Source organism: Castor canadensis, chromosome X (assembly GCF_047511655.1).
Source record: "Castor canadensis chromosome X, mCasCan1.hap1v2, whole genome shotgun sequence".
Taxonomy (NCBI): domain Eukaryota; kingdom Metazoa; phylum Chordata; class Mammalia; order Rodentia; family Castoridae; genus Castor; species Castor canadensis.
Window position 1 is genome coordinate 115,628,910 of NC_133405.1, and position 16,806 is coordinate 115,645,715.

Genomic DNA, 16,806 nt, shown 5'->3' on the forward strand with positions numbered 1-16,806 from the left:
GAAGCAGCAACAGAGTCTCCCAAAAAAGATAAGTCCCAGACCTGATGGATTCTCTGCTGAATTGTATCAGGCCTTTAAAAAAGAACTAATACCAACCCTCCTTAAACTGTTCCATGAAATAGAATGGGAAGGAACAATGCCTAACTCATTCTATGAAGCCATTATTACACTCATCCCAAAACCAGACAAAGACATCGCCAAAAAGGAGAACTATAGGCCAATTTCCTTAATGAACATTGATGCAAAAATCCTCAATAAAATAATAGCAAACCAAATCCAACAGCACATCAGAAAGATCATTAATCTGACCAAGTCAGCTTCATTTTTGGGATGCAGGGGTTGTTCAAAATATGCAAATGTATGAATTTAATACTGTACATTAATAGAAGCAAAGATGAAAACTTCTTAATCATCTCAATAGATGCAGAAAAAGATTTGAACAAGATCCAACACCACTTCATGATAAAAGCTCTAAGAAAACTAGGAATAGTTTGAAAGTACATCAACATTGTAAAAGCTATATATGACAATCCTACAGACAACATCATATGTTCTCCCTCATAGTAAACTTTAGATCTAGGGCAAATACAGCAATACTGTTGGACTTGGGTCACATGCTAAGGGAGAGCACATACAGGAGGTATGGGGATAGGTATGAAACCCAAAACATGAAAGTGTCTGATGTCCCCACTGCAGAGGAGCTAATACAGAAACCTTAAAGCGACAGTGGTCAATATGAGAAGGGGATCGGGAACTAGTGAAAAGGTCAGGTAGAGATGAACCAACTTGGTTTGTAACATATTTGTACATTGAAGTAATGCTAGGAACCTCTCTGTATAGCTATCCTTATCTCAACTACCAAAAACGCTTTGTCTTTCTTATTATTTTTTATGTCTTCTCTTCAACAAAGTTAGAGATAAGGGCAGAACAGGTTCTGCCTGGAAGCAAGGGGTGAGGGAGGGAGAAGGAATGTGTTGGGGGCAAGGGGGAGAAGTGGCCCAAACAATTTATACACTTGTGAATAAATGAATAAAAACTTTAAAAAGAGAATTTGAAGGCAAAAAATCATCCCCACTATTATACATAAAGGGGCAGATAAGATAATAATGGGTGACTTCAATATTCCACTATCCAAAAGTTTCTGTGAAGAAAATTTATTTAAAGTTAAACTACACCATAGATCTAATGAACTTCATAGACATTTGCAGAGTATACCATCCAACAGCAATAGAACACTTATTGTTCTTAGAAGTCCATGGTTCTTTCTCTGAAATAGATCACCTTTTAGGCCATAAACACTCTTTTTTCTTTTTATGGCAGTATAGGGGACTGAAATCAGGTCTTCACACTTCGAAGGCTCTATCATTTGAGCCACTGTGCCAGTCCCCCATAAAACAAGTCTTAACAAATATAAGAAAATTGAACCGGTTCCTTATGTCTTATCAAATCATAATGAAATTAGATATCAATAGCAAGGAAAAATATAGAAACTACAAAAATACATTAAAATAAGCAATACACTTTTGAGTAATCAGTAGATCATTGAAGAAATAAGGGAGGAAATTTAAAAATTCATTGAATGAAATAAAATGAAAATAAGACATTCCGGAACCTGTGGGATGAATCAAAGGCAGTTTTACAATAGAAGATTATAGTTATGATTGTGTATAATAAAACATCAGCGAGATCCTCAAATAAGTAACTTAATGATGCACCTCAAGCACTTAGAAAAACAAGCCTAAAACCTCCAAAATTAGCAGATAGAAAGCAATTATACAGATCAGTGTAGAAATTAATTAAATGGAGACTACAATAGTAATGCAAAGAACCACTGAAACAATAGGTTAATTCTTTGGAAAAACAAACAAGATTGACAGTTCCTTAGCCAACCTAAGCAAAAGAAAGAGAAGAACCAAATTAATAAAAATAGAGGTGAATAGGGAGATATAAGAACAGATACCAATGAAATTTAAGGGATCATAAGGAAATATTTTGAAAACTTATAGTCCAATAAGTAGAAAATATACAATAAATTGCTAAATTTCTACACACTTGAAGCTAACCAAAATTGAACCAAGAGGAAAAAAAGACATTAAGAGATCTATAATTAGTAGTGAAATTACAGAAGTAAAAAGCCCAGGACCAGAAAGATTCACTGATGAAATCTACCAGACCTTTGAAGAAGAACTAACACCAACACTCCTCAAACTATTCCATAAAATAGGAAGGAACATGACTAAATTTATTCTATGAAGCCAGTATTACCTGATGCCTAACCCAGTAGGGACAGGAGAAAGGAAGGAAGGAAGGAAGGAAGAAGAAAGAAAGAAAATTATACACCAATTTCCTTGATGAACATAGATGCAAAAATTCTCAATAAAATACTTGCAAACCAAATTCAGCAGCACATTGAAAACATCATACACCATGATCACATTGTTTTTATATGGGATGCAATGATGTTTACCATAGTTAATCAATAAATGTAATAGAGCATATAAGTAGAATCAAGATCACAAATCATGTGATCATCTCAATAGATGCAGAATAAAACCTTTGACAAAATTCAACAGTCCTTCATAATAAAAGCCCTGAAATAATTAGGAACAGAATGGACATATCTCGACATAATAGTGCCTTCTTAGCGCAGTAAGAAGCGTGTCAGTCTCATAATCTGAAGGTCCTGAGTTTGACATAATAAAGGTTGTATATGACAAACCTATAGGCAATGTCATCATAAATGGAAAATTGAAATTGTTTCCTTTAAAGTCAAGAATGAGACAAGCGTGTCAAATTTAGTGTCTGAATTCTTAACCAGACCAAAAAAGGCGAGAAAAAGGAATAAAAGAGATGTAAATAGTAAAGAAAAAATGAAATTATCCTCATTTGCAGATGAGATGATCCTATACTTAAAAGATCCAACACTCCACCAGAAAAACAGATATAACGTATACTTTTTGCATAGTAACAGTATATAAAATCAGCAGTAGTTTTTTCATATACCAAGAATGAACTTATCTAAGGAGATGAAATTAAGGATCTTTATAAAGAAAACAGTAAAACACTGAAGAAAGAATTTGAAGAAGACACCAGAAGATGGAAAGACTTCCTTCCCCCACCATGTTCATGGATCAGCAAAACTAATATTGTGAAAATGGCTATGCTACTGAAAATAACCTACAGATTCAGTGCAATTCCCATGAAAATCCCACTGACGTTTTTCACAGTAATAGAAAAAACAATCCTACAATTCATATGCAAGCACAAAAGATGCTGAAGAGCCAAAAAAAAAAAAAAAAGAAAAACCCTGAGCAAAAAGAGCCATGCTGGAGACATTGTCACAGTACCTGTCTTCATATTGTATTATAGAACAACAGTAACAAAACAGCAGCATGGTATGTAAGAAAATGAAAGACAGCTAGACCAACAAAATAGAATAGAAGACCTAGAAACAAGTCCACACAGCTACAGCCCACTGATTCTCAACAAAAGTGTCCAAAACATATGTTGGAGAAATGACAGCCTCTTAAACAAATGGTGCTTGGAAAATTGAAAGTTAATCCCTGTCTTCACCTGGACAAAAATAAATTCGAAGTGGATCAATTGCTGGTGGAGTGGCTCAAGTGGTAGAGTGCTTGCCTTGGAAGCCTGAGGACCTGAGTTCAAACACCAGTAGCAAAACAACAACAACAACAAACCCAAAATGGATCAAAGACCTTAATGTCAGACAAGAAACTGTGTTTTGTGCCAAGTAGAGGAAAATAGGGTATATACTACAAGATACATAAGAAAGGACTTTCTGAATAGGACTCCAATAACACAGACAGCAAGAGTTGACAAATGGGATTTCATCAGAATAAAAAGCTTTTGCACAAAAAGGGAACAAGTATCAGAGTAAAGAGACATCCTATAGAATGGGAACAATATTTTGCCAGCTATTCAACAAAAGATTAATATCTAGAATATATAAAGAGCACAAAAATGAAACATCAAGAGAACAAATAACCTAATAAATAAATGGTCAATTAAAAAGAACAATTTAGAAAAGAAAAAGATGCAAATGGTCAATAAACACATGAAGAAATACTCAACATCCTTAGCTATAAAGGAAATGCAAATCAAAACAACATTGAGGTCCTATCTTGCCCCAGTCAGAAAGGCTACAGAAAACAAATGAGGTCAGGTGCAGTGGCTCAATCCTTAAATTTTAGCTACTCAGGAGGCAGAGATCAGGAGGATAGCCATTCAAGGTCAACCAGGGCAAAAGTTTTCAAGCCCCTCATCTCGGTCAATGGCTAGACATAGTGGGATAGGAGAACTTCCCACCTTCTGTAGTCTTCTTTGATCTCTTTCTTCAATAGTTCATAGTTCTCCTTGTAGAGGTCATTTACATTCTTTATTAAGTTTATTCCTAGGTATTTGATTGTTTTAGGCTATTGTAAATGGAATTGTTTTCCTATATTCTTTCTCACTTTGTTTATTGATAGTGTATAGAAAAGCTATTGAATTTTGTAAGTTGATTTTGTATCCTGCCACATTGCTGAAGCTGTATATGGTGTCTAGCAGTTTTGGGATGGAGATTTTTGGGTCTTTGAGGTATAGAATCATGTCATCTGCAAATAAAGGTATTTGAATATTTCTTTACCTGTTTACATTCCTTTTATTTCTTCTTCTTGCCTTATTGTTCTGGCTTGGAATTCCAGGACTATGGTAAATGGGAGTGGGGAGAATGGCCACTCTTGTCTCGTTCCTGACTTTTCGGGAAATGGTTTCAGTTTTTCTGCATTAAGTATGATGTTGGCTATAGGTTTGTCATATAAAGCCTTTATAATGTTGAGATAAATTATTTCTCTTCCTAGTTTTCTTAGAGTTTTTATCATGAAGTGGTGTTGAAACTTTTCTGCATGTATTGAGATGATCAAGTGGTTTTTGTCTTTGCTTCTATTAATGTACTGTATTGCATTTATTGATTTGCATATGTTAAACCATCCCCGCCTCCCTGGGATGAAGCTGACTTGGTCATGGTGAACAACCTTTCTTATATGTTGTTGGATTCGGTTTACCATTATTTTATTGAGGATTTTTGCATTTGTGTTCATTAAGGAGACTGGCCTGTAGTTCCCCTTTTCAGATGTGTCCTTGTTCAGTTTTGGTTGGTGTTGGATTCAGAGAATGAGTTAGGCAGCGTTCCTTCCCTTTCTATTGCATGGAAAAGTTTAAGGAGTGTTGGTATTAGTTCTTCTTTAGAGGTCTGGTAGAATTCAGCAGAGAATCCATCAGGTCCTGGACTTTTCTTTTTTGGGAGACTCTATTGCTGCTTCAATTTCATTATGTGTTATAGATCTGTTTAGGATCTCTTGGTTCAGTTTTGGATGGTCATAAGTATCTAGATATTTGTTATTTCTTCAAGATTTTCAAATTTATTGGAATATAGTTTCTCAAAATAGTCTCTGATGATTCCCTGGATTTCCATGGTGTAGTTGTTATCTCCCCTTTTTCATTTCTGATTTTACTAATTTGGGTCTTTTCCCTCCTCATTTTAGTCAGATTTGCCAAGGGCTTGTCAATCTTGTTTATTTTTTCAAAGAACCAGCTTCTTGTTTCATTGATTTTTGTTTGGTTTTTTGGGTTTCTATTTCATAAATTTTGGCCCTTATTTTTATTATTTCTCTCCTTCTGCTTGTTTGGGTTTTGCTTGTTCTTGTTTTTCTAGGAGTTTGAGATGTAACATTATGTCATTTATTTGAGATCTCTTGGTCCTTTTATTATATGCTGTCATGGCTATAAACTTTTCTCTTTAGAGTGCCTTTGCTATGTCCCATAGGTACTGGTAGGTGGTGTTTTCATTCTCATTAGCTTCCAGGAATCTTTTCACTCCCTTTCTTATTTCTTCTATGACCCACTTAACATTGGGCAATGGCAATGTGTTATTCAGCCTCCAATTATTTGCATATTTTCTGCTGTTGTTTTTGTTGTTGAGTTCTAGTTTTAATGCATTGTAATCAGATAGAATGCATGGGATCATTTCTATTTTCTTATATTTGCTGAGGCTTGCTTTGTGCCCTAAGATATGATCAATTTTGGAGAAAGTTCCATAGGCTGTTGAGAAGAATGTGTATTGTGTGGAAGTTGGATGAAATATTCTGTAGACATCAGCTAGGTCCATTTGATCTATGACGTCATTTAGTCCTAGGATTTCTTTATTGATTTTTTGGTTTTTTGACCTATCTATTGGTGATAGAGGGGTATTAAATTCTCCCACTACCACTGTGGTAGAGTCTAAATGTGCTTTTAAGCCCTTTAGTGTACATTTGATGAAATTGGGTGCACTGACGTTGGGTGCATATAGGGTGATAATTGTTATTTACTTTTGATGTGTTTCCCCTTTTATTTGTATGAAGTGTTCTTCTTTGTCTTGTTTGACCAATGTAAGTTTGAAGTCTACTTTGTCTGATATAATTATTGTTACTCCTGACTGCTTTGGGGGGCCATTGGCTTGGTAAATCTTCTTCCAGCCTTTCACCCTAAGCAGTGTTTATTGCTGTCAATAAGATGGATGTCTTGTAAACAACCAATAGTGGATCTGCTTTTAATCCAGTTTTCCAAATGGTGTCTTTTGATGGGGGAGTCAAGTCCATTGGCATTCAGTGTTAATATTGATAGTATGTGGTGATTCTTGCCATTTAGTTGTTTTTGTTATTTAAGCATTTGATTACATGCAGCTGTATCAATGATACTCTCTGATTACTTGTCTTTTCTTCTCCTGTGGTTTAATACTTCCTGTCCTCAAGAGATTTTGTTTGCTTTCATCTTCTGTATGCAGAATTCCTTATAGAATCTTCTGTAGTGGTGGCTTGGTGGTCATATATTGTTTTAGTTTCTTTTTATCATGGAAGATTTTTATTGCTCTGTCAATTTTGAATGACAGTTTTACTGGGTAGCGTATCCTAGGGCTGAAATTATTTTTATTCAGTGTCCATAATACCTCATTCCATGCCCTTCTTGTTTTTAAGGTTTCCCTTGAGAAATCTGCTGTTATTTGGATGTGTTTATCTTTATACCTTATTTGTTTTTTTCTCTCTTATAGACTTCAATATTCTTTCTCTGTTCTCTATGCTTGCTGTTTTAATGATAATATGCCATGGAAAGGTTCTATTTTGGTCAAGTCTGTTTGGTGTCCTGGAGGCTTCCTGTACCTGAGTGGGCAAAACTTTCTCAAGATTTGGGAAATTGTCTCTTATTATTTTATTAAATATATTACATATACCTTTGGCTTGTACCTCTTCTCTTTCTTCAAAGCCTGTGATCTTCAGGTTTGGTCATTTGATGGAGTCACTGAGTTCTGGCATATTCCTTTCACAGCTCTTGAGTTGTTTGACTAAGATTTCTTCCATTTTTTCTTCAATTTCTATTTTATCTTTGAGCTCTGATTTTCTGTCTTCCACTTATTCTAGTCTACTGGAGTGGCTTTCCACTGTATTTTTTGTTTGACTAAAGGGACTTTTTATTTCCAGGATTTCTGTTTGATTCTTTTTTCCATGTCTTTGTTCAACTTCTCCTTTATATTTTTTTCTTCACACATCTCTCTTTTGATAGTGTCCTTTGTTTCACTTTGATGTTTGTTGAAGTCATCTCTTGAGTCCATTTATTTGTTTCTGGGTCTTCTCATGTTCTTTATTTTTGGTGTCTTGGTATTTCCTGAGTGCATCTTGTACATTCTGGTTAACCATGTCTAATATCTTCTCCATGAATTTCTCAGTGATTTCTTGCAAGATTTCCTCTTCGATAGTTTTTATGTGGGACTCACTGGGCTCCTTAGTGGCATTTATCATTGCTTTGTTGAGGTTGGAAACTGGGTATCCATTTTCTTCACATCCTACTGAATCCTGTATTGAATTATTTTTCAAGGAGAGTGGTTTCCATCCCTTCTTCTTCTTCCCATCACTCCACTTGGTGCTGCGCAACTATCCTCTTGATTGGCTAGTTGCTGGTTTTAATTGCTTGTTTCTTTCCCTTGATTTAATTTTTGTGTTGTGACTGACTCAGTTGTTAGCTAGGTTGATGTGCTCTTTCTGTCCCTGGCCAGGAGGTGTAATTTAGCAATAACAAATTCACATATCCAATACTAGACCAGTTGTTTACATATTATATAGAAAACCCCTTGGTGATAGTATCTATAAACAGTGGGAGTTGTGGGGGTGGGTAATGGTTATCAGGCTAGATATAGAGATTTGGGTAATTGGTAAAGGTGGCATAAAAAGGGGGCATGGGAAAGGGTTTTTTGGCTGAGGGAAGAGGTATAGGGGCTGCTGGGTTTTGTGGCCTTTGTGCATGTTTGGGTGTATTTCTGTTGTAGTGGAGGGTGTTTGTGTCAGGGATTGCAGGGGGCCGGGATTGTATACAGTTGGTACAGTAGGCTAATCAGCAGGTGGTGAGTGTGTTGGAGGGAAGGTAGTGTGGTGACAGGTTGGGGAAGGATAGGAGAGGAAGGTGAGACAGGATGACAGAGTCAATGAGAAGGGGCAGAAACAGTAGTTGGGAAGGAGAACAACATATTATAGCACAGGAAAAGGAGAGAAAGTAAAGGGGGTAAGACTAGGGATAAGAAAATAGTGATGCTGAAGTTAATAATACAGAAAAAAAAAGACACCAGGTACATGAACAACAAAAAGTTCAGTCTTTTGGTAAAAGTTCTGGAGTTATTCCTTGGGCTCCAATCCTAGTATTGGTGTAGTAGCAGGAGCTCTGATGTGGTCCTACCAGGTGTCCAGCTTGTAAATAGTATTTGGTTCCTTCTGTCCACAGGGCAAGTTGCAATTCAGAAGTGAGGTAACTCTGCCAGTTTGTGCAGGATGGCCAGAGGACTGTTGTTGTTTTCACCAGGCAGCAGTTGTATTGCCCTTCAGCTACAACTCTGTTTGGTCAGCTCCTCCCCTAGCAAGGTGGAGAAATTCAGTTTTGAATACTGCCTTCTGTCCCATGAGATCAGCTCCAAGATCCACTACCTGCCCCACTTAGGGTGGTTGGCTTGTTTCCCCACTCTGCTCTCAGCCTTTGTGCCCCTTCCAACCTCTGCTCAGTGCTAGCAGCTCCTCTGGGAGGTTGGCTTGTTGCCTCTCCCTCACTCTCAGCCTTTATGCCTCTCCCAACCTCTGCTTGGTGTTAGCTTCGTGAGATTGGCTTGTGGACCCATCCCCCATCTCAGCTTTTTTTGCTTTTCCTGAATTAGTTCATAGGGAGTTGGGCTCCTTGCCCCATCCCGTTCTCTGGTGCAGGTTCAGCGGTCTACTCCCAACTTCATTTTTTGTGTTAGATTAGAATTCACTGTCTATGCCTTTCAGTTTTGTTGTGGGGGAGGGGGTTAGTCTGCCCAGGGGCTGCACTGGATTATGTTCCTAGGGGATGGTAAGGGAGTCGTGTGTGGTGTGTGATGTTCACATGTTCATTCTTCAGATTCATGCCAGCAGCTTTGGAACTGTCTGGCAGAGAGAAATTGCACAGCATAGGGTGGCTTTCCACAGGTTAGGGGTCCAAGATGTCAATTATTTAATCCTGATTGATGCTCTGTCATCTGTTTGTTGGTAGCAAAAAGAAAAGAAAAAAAGAGAAATGACCAGGCAGCTTTTTTCTCAGGGTGGGGTACATGCTTTACTGGTTGTGCTGTGTGGGTGCACATTTCAAAAAAAAAGAGTTCAGAAGGGACTGGTTAACTCCAGTGGTGTTAGAGATATTTTCAGAGAATTCCAGACACAACATTGTTTAAATGTCATTAAAAGGACTCCTTTCTTTTGCCTTACCTGTGTTTGTCATTTGTTTACAAATATGTGTCTGTCACTGATTGTATGAGATATAATAATATAATAATAATAATTATATAATATTATGTATTATACAATATATAATATATAATAGTATATAATATATAATATACAATATATAATATATATATTATATGATGTATAATATAATATAATATATTATATTGTAATATATTATAATATAGTATAATATATATAATATATAATATAATATAATATAATATAATATATAAGATAATATAATATTATAATAAATATATAATATATTATATTATTTTATAATATATATTATAATAATATAATATATTATAATAATTATAATAATTATTATTACATAATAATAATTGTATGGGAAGAAGCTAAGTTTGAATTCATGTTACATCTTACAAATCCTAGCATGTTGATAAATCTATAGTAGATGTTCAATACAAAAGTGGTGAGTAAATATATGATTTTCATGCATTAGTTTATGACAATCTCCTGATTTGGTTTTAGCAAATGGAAGACCTTATGAGTAGGAATATTCATTGAAGTGTTTCTCTGGCATAGATAACCAAAATGAGTAAGAGAGTTTTAGGAAATTGGCCAGTAATCTCTGCTATGTTTTATTTGTTTATTGACTGATAATGCTTTATTTTATTGTTGTTACATTTATTCATATGTGTATACATTGCCATGTTTTCCATTGTTCATGGATGATATTATCTGAAAAACTTGAATGTGTGCTTCCCATCTTGTTATGACATTCTGAACGAAAATAAGAACATAATCCAGATATTATTTGATCTGTTGCATCTTTCATTTTCTTCATTTCAGTAGGTTGTTTCTAGGTACTATGGACTTGACCACTGGTGGATTTCTACTTATGATTTTATGTCCAGTGTTAAGCAAACTCCATAAAACAAAAATATTCACTCAATTGAAAATACATTTCTCTAAGAATATCTTAACAACAGAATAATCTTCAAAACTGAACAAATAGTTTTCAAAGGAAGAAGTACAAACGGCCAATAAATACATAAAGAGATATTCAGCACCTTTAGCAAAGGAAGTACAAATCAAAGTGACAATAAGATTCCATCTTCTTGATAGGAAGCATTAAGAAAACAACAAATGCAGGTGAAGATGTGGAGGACAAAGGAATCCCCATACACTGTCAGTGAAATTTCCACTATGGAAACCAATATGGAGTTCCCGAAAGAAACTAAAAATAGAACATGTGAATGCCAGTCAGCACACAGTAGAGATACCTGCACAGTCATGTTTATTATAGCATCATTTAAAAAGTCCAAGCTATAGAATCAGACTAGTTGTTCATTAACCAATAAATGAATAAAAAATGTGGCATGTATACACAATGGAGTATTACTCAGCTATAAAGAATAATGAAATTATGTCATTTGCAGGAAAATGGATTGAACTGGAGATTAGCATGTTAAGTTAAATAAGCCATATTGAGAAAGTCATGTATTGTACATTCTCTCCCATATGAGGATTCTAGACCTAAAAGAAAAAAGAATGACATAATTGTAAAACAGAAACTGTTTGACTCATCAAAGAGATCATTCACTACGACCAAGTAGGCTTCATCCCAGGAATGCAGGGGTGGTTCAACATATGAAAATAAATAAACATAATAAACCATATTAACAGAAGCAAAGACAAAAACCACTTGATTATCTCAATAGATGTAGAAAAAGCCTCTGATAATAAAATAAAAATTAAAAAACTAGTAAGAATTCCTTTTATGTCTAGATTTTGTATGTGGGAAGCTTGTACTAAGATTGTGTCCAAAAAATCATAAATCTGCTAAATATAACTCCACAAATTAAAAAAAAGATCCAACACCATTTCATGATTAAAGCTCTAAGAAAACTAGGAATAGAAGGAAAGTACCTCAACATTATAAAAGCTATATATGACAAACCTACAGCCAGCATTATACTTAATAGAGAAAAACTGAAACCATTCCCTCTAAAATCAGGAACTAGACAAGGATGCCCACTATCTCCACTCCTATTCAATATAGTACTGGAATTCCAAGCCAGAGCAATTAGGCAAGAAGAAGGAATAAAAGGAATACAAATAGGTAAAAAAACTGTCAAAATATCCCTATTTGCAGATGATATGATCCTATACCTTAAAGACCCAAAAAACTCTACTCAAAAGCTCCTAGACACCATCAATAGCTATAGCAAGGAAGCAGGATATAAAATCAACATAGAAAAATCATTAGCATTTCTATACACTAATAATGAACAAACAGAGAAAGAATATATGAAAACAATTCCATTTACAATAGCCTCAAAAAAATCAAATACCTAGATGTAAACCTAACAAAGGACGTGAATGACCTCTACAAGGAAAACTATACACTTCTGAAGAAAGAGATTGAGGAAGACTATAGGAAGTGGAGAGATCTCTCATGCTCATGGATTGGTAGAATCAACATAGTAAAAACATTTATACTCCCAAAAGTAATCTACATGTTTAATGCAATTCTCATCAAAATCCCAATGACATTCGTCAAAGAGATTGAAAAATCTACCGTTAAATTTATATGGAAACACAAGAGGCCACTAATAGCTAAGGCAATACTCAGTCAAAAAAACAATGCAGGAGGTATCACAATACCTGACTTCAAACTATATTACAAGGCAATAACAATAAAAACAGCATGGTACTGGCACAAAAACAGACGTGAAGACCAGTGGAGCAGAATAGAGGACCTGGATATGAAGCCACAAAACTATAACCAACTTATCTTTGACAAAGGTGCTAAAAATATACGATGGAGAAAAGACAGCCTCTTCAACAAAAACTGCTGGGAAAACTGGTTAGCAGTGTGTAAAAAGCTGAAACTAGATCCATGATTATCACCCTATACCAATATCAACTCAAAATGGATCAAGGACCTTAATATCAGACCCCAAACTCTAAAGTTGGTACAAGAAAGAGTAAGAAATACCTTGGAATTAATAGGTATAAGCAAGCACTTTCTCAATGGAACCCCAGCAGCATAGCAACTAAGAGATAGCATAGATAAATGGGACCTCATAAAACTAAAAAGCTTCTCTTCAACAAAAGAAATGGTCTCTAAACTGAAGACACCACCCACAGAGTGGGAGAAAATATTTGCCAGCTATACATCAGACAAAGGACTGATAACCAGAATATATAGGGAACTCAAAAAACTAAATTTTCCCAAAATTAATGAACCAATAAAGAAATGGGCAAGTGAACTAAACAGAACTTTCTCAAAAGAAGAAATTCAGATGGCCAAAAAACACATGAAAAAATGCTCTCCATCCCTAGGAATAAAAGAAATGTAAATTAAAACCACACTAAGATTCCACCTCACCCCTGTTAGAATAGCCATCATTAGCAACACCACTAACAACAGGTATTGGTGAGGATGTGGGGAAAAAGGAACCCTCTTACACTGCTGGTGGGAATGTAAACTAGTATAACCACTCTGGAAAAAAATTTGGAGGCTACTTAAAATTCTAAACATTGATCTACCATATGATCCAGCAATACCACTCTTGGGGATATATCCAAAAGACTGTGACACAGGTTACTCCAGAGGCACTTGCACACCCATGTTTATTGCAGCACTATTCACAATAGCCAAGTTATGGAAACAGCCAAGATGCCCCACTACTGACAAATGGATTGAGAAAATGTGGTATTTATACACAATGGAATTTTATGCAGCCATGAAGAAGAACGAAATGTTATCATTCGCAGGTAAATGGATGGAACTGGAGAACATCATTCTGAGTGAGGTTAGCCTGGCCCAAAAGACCAAAAATCGTATGTTCTCCCTCATATGCAGACATTAGATTAAGGGCAAACACAACAAGGGGATTGGACTTTGATCACATGATAAAGTGGGAACACACAAGGAAGGTATGAGGATAGGTAAGACACCCAAAAAACTAATAGCATTGTTGCCCTCAATGCAGAGAAACTAAAGCAGACACTTTAAAGCAACTGAGGCCAATAGGAGAAGGGGACCGGGAACTAGAGAAAAGGTTAATTTGAGGAGAATTAACTTAGAAGGTAACACACATGCACAGGAAATCAATGCGAGTGAACTCCCTGTATAGCTATTCTTATCTCAACTAGCAAAAACTCTTGGTCCTTCCTATTATTGCTTATACTCTGTCTTCAACAAAACTAGAGATAAGGACAAAATAGTTTCTGTCTGGTAGCAAGGGGTTTGGGGGCTTTGGGAGGGAGTGGGGGGGTAAGGGATGGAGTTGGGGAAAGGGGGGAGAAATGACCCAAACATTGTATGCACATATGAATATAATAAAAATGAAACAATAAATAAATTTAAAACAAAACAAAAGGAAAAAAAGGGAATTTTTTGGAGTGAAAACCAGTGAGTTAGGAGAGAATAAAAGGAGAGCATGATGCAGAAGGGTGAATATGATTGAAGTATTTTATATTCATGTATGAAAATAGAATAATGAAATACTCTAAAGTTATTTTAAAAAGGGGTAGAAGGGGAATAAGAAAGAGTAGCAAGGGTGGCAAATTTCATTAAAGTACATCATACGCATTATAGAAATATTAAAATTTGTGATATCAATTTGTATAAGGAATATATATTAATAAAAATGAATATTTCAAATTTTGTTAATTTTCTTTCAAAGAACATATATATGGAAGCATTTTTTAAACAAACATGTTTCCACAAGTATTACCATGCAGTTACATGATATGTCTAGCCTAACTTTATTGGTTAAAAGATTATATTTAAGGTAATTATGATATGCTTTCCACTTGATTCTGCAGTTTAATGTGATTAATTTTTGTTTCTTTGGTCTTCTGTAGCCAAATATGTGAGTAATATAAGATGTTATTTTAAGGCCGTCTCACCCATTCTGCATTGTTGTTTCGTATGAAAATTTGTAGGTGAATTCCCAATTACCACAGATAGGAAGATATCAAAGGCTAAATTCAAATTACCTAGAGAAAAAGATATAAAGAGAGTCCAATAATGAATTTCATTAGCAAATAAAGAGAGAAGATGGCTTGCAGAGAGAGAAAAGAAGGAATCAAGATTAGAGAGAATGTAATGGGTTTGAATACAAAAAGCATGAATTATTCAATGTTTTCAAGCTAACAAACCAATGTTTTTTATACTTTTAGGCCTCATGGATAGTTCTGACAATCTTAGGAAATGAAAGAAACTCTTGATAAGACTTTGGATAAAGATGTATACTGCCCATCCCCCATATAAGTATAATCTCACGTTTAGTTTAAAATCATAAATACTTCTTCAATATCTCAATCTTACTCAAAAGGTTAAGGAAGTTGGATGTGGTCTGAAGAAATGAATTTCACTAAAATTTTACTTAGTGAGGTGCTCAGACCTCTTGTGAGTGGTGAAAGAAAATGGAAAGAGGCATGTAAACAATGTCTGTAATCTCTCTAGCCCTATTTTTTGACATCCTATAGACAGATAGGAATAAGCATTTCTGAGGTCTCAAACCTTTTAAAATTACATGACTCCATTTATATTGTTTGTAATACTTCCACTTGCAGAAAAAGGGTGACATTCCTATCTATGCTTAGAATCCATCAGAACAACCTGGAATAAGGAGACTAATCACATTATTATTCACCTCAAAAACATTAATCTCAAAGGGAAATATGCCTGCTCTTGGGGTCCTTCTCTGGCTGCTCACATTATCTACTTCACAAACCAACCATGTGTGATGGGTATATCATGTAAGTGCAGGTTAGCAAGAGTCATGGCAATCAGTATCAGTACATTAGCACCCCATTTACTTCACCTAAATCAACATTTCTTTCTCATTTCCAGGCTTAACTCAGTAGGATTTTCTTTTGTTTTATAAATGTGGGGGTTGGATAACTGGTTTGGGGGAGTGATGTCATAAAGTTAGTTATGAAGTATTTTGCAGTTGGTGTTTTGACTCTATGTAAACAAGTCCATCTTCTGAAATGATATAGCTAATTGTTTTAGCTTTTTCCTTTGTTTTTCTTGCTGCTTCACAAACAATTTTGCAATTCTAAGAAAAATTGATTATAATAGGCCTCTAATGTTTTCTATTTCTGCTTTTTCTAGGGAAAAGCTGATTATTTAATATTTCAGAAAGCGGGTTCAACATTGATCTTCAAACCTTAATATAGTTATTTGTATTGATAAAAAAGTAAATTCAAAGAAATTCTAGGAACCATAAAACACTTTTGCCATAAGAATTTTTTTATAAAGACATGGACATCCAAATATATATTATATATACATGACATTAATTACTGGGGATGCTTAGTTGTATTGTGTAATACTTTCATTATAAAACCCAACTACTCAATAGTCATTATTTTATCCCAGTGGTCTAATAATCTGGACAATATACGATATATGATATTGACTGTCATTAGTGAACAAATAAAGTAAACCTATTGACTGTAATTAAATAAAACCTCAAGAAACAAAAGCAGTCATGTTTGATCCTTTTTATTAAAAATTACCCAGCCTAATTAAGGCAATTTGCAGTAAATGCTCAGTCAGAAAATTTAGGGAATAATCAATCCTCAGCACATTCTGGTCTAGGAGACAAGAGCTACTCAGTACAAGGTTTATATCTGTTGGTCCTGATCAGTAAATTAATGATGCAGGAAGTAATTTCATCTTATTTTCTTTGAGATGGACTGCCAAATCACAATTTAAAACATTATTTTTTCTTGTCAGTGAATAAATAGAGGAATTTTTGCTCTGACTACTTTGTTTTTATTCTATTATGAGCTCCATTCTACTGTTTCTTGCTCATTATTAGTGTATGATGGGTGGGGACTATTATGTAGATGCTATGTGTGCACACATGTTCAGCAAGGAACAAGTCATGGAAGCAATCTGACAATGAAGATCTACTAAGATATCTTTTTCTCATTGTTTGTAATTGTCTACTGGATAGAAGAAAAATAGCAATTATGTTCTGAAAGGCATTAA